The 1,414-nt window shown below is 43.6% G+C and overlaps 1 pseudogene; it reads right to left on the minus strand.

The window, feature by feature from the left end:
• Positions 1–250: 250 nt before the first annotated feature.
• LOC101571229 lies at positions 251–748 on the minus strand (annotated as a pseudogene).
• Positions 749–1,414: the final 666 nt, after the last annotated feature.

The raw sequence follows: 1,414 nt of genomic DNA on the forward strand, positions 1-1,414 counted from the left end.
ATGTTGGCTTTCCTTGCAGCCCTTCTATTTCTCTAATTTTTGGTCTGCAAACTTAGGTTGTTAACCCTCCAGAAGAGAAGCTTATCATTACTACCCGACAACATAGACAGTTGAGCTTAACCTCACTATCTGTCTGAATATCAATCATCTTAGGCATAGCATGGAACAGGTATTTTCCATCAAGTATTTTTAGTTATTTATTTATTTTGTCAGATCATCTCTTTATTGATGATGTATTTTCTTATGCTCCTTAGCTAGCTGGATACTCGACAATGCTGTTGTTGATGTTATCTATGATGTCATGAAGGTGCCGGCTGTCCATGTTGCAGCCCACAGACTGGGCCATGCCCAGGATCTCCTTAATGGTTCCAGAAAGTTCTCTAGCTAAAGACTGGTGCCGCAACTATTGGGCAATGTTGACAATCTCATCAAAAGTGACATTTCCTCTGTGTTTAATGTTTTTCTGCTTCTTTCTGTCTCTTGGCGGCTCCTTGAGGGCTTTGATGATCAGGGCAGAGGCAGAAGGCACCACCTCAGTCTGAGCCTGTCTGTTCTGAATGGTCCGTTTCACCATAATCCACAGGTCCTTCCAGTCACCAGTTGCCTTGGCAATGTCATCCCCCACTTGTTTTGGAGACAGACCCAAGGGACCGATCTTGGGGGCCAGGGCAGAAGTGGCGCCAACTTCTTCACTGGTGCACATCAGGTACATGACTTTGATCTCGTTGGGGTCGAACTTGGGTGGCATGCTGGAGGTGGGCTGGTGTCGAATGAACCCGGATTTGGGACAACTGAATTGCACCTTAAGCCTCCTCCTAGCCAAAAGCAGAAAGTTCCATCACATATTGATATGTTAAACTTTAAGTCCTGTTTTCACTGTTAAAGGAGGAGAACTGTTACAGAAAAGTTTTGGAACTGCTGAGTGGGATCTCCATGCACTGCGCCTCACGGAGCACCTGGTCCATGTGAAGTGTTCAGTCAACTGTGTTTATTGCAAAAATTGAGAAGTTCTCTAGAGTAACTTAATTTATGAGACCATGGCATGAAATAAGTAAAATAAGTAAAATAAGTAAAAGCTGACTGAAGGTTGGAACTTTCTTTTCTTAAAGTTTTGTTTTAATTAGCGCATATTTGCAGTGCATAATGAATTAGATCCACTGTGGGGCGTTTGTACATGTACACAATGTCTTAATTCTTCTTTTTTTTTCTTTTTGCATGAGAGCTCTTTTTGTACTAGGAATTGAACTGAGAACCTTGCACTTGCCAGGCAGGTGCTCTTGCCACTAAACTATATTCCTGGCCATTTTTCTTCTTTCTGAGACAGGATCTCCCTGTGCAGTTCAGGCTGGCCTTGAGCTCACTCTGTAGCCCAGGTTGGTCTCGTACTCACAAGGATCTTCCAGCCTCAGTCTCC

This window comes from Octodon degus, unplaced genomic scaffold, assembly GCF_000260255.1.
Source record: "Octodon degus isolate 3935 unplaced genomic scaffold, OctDeg1.0 scaffold03099, whole genome shotgun sequence".
NCBI classification, from domain to species: domain Eukaryota; kingdom Metazoa; phylum Chordata; class Mammalia; order Rodentia; family Octodontidae; genus Octodon; species Octodon degus.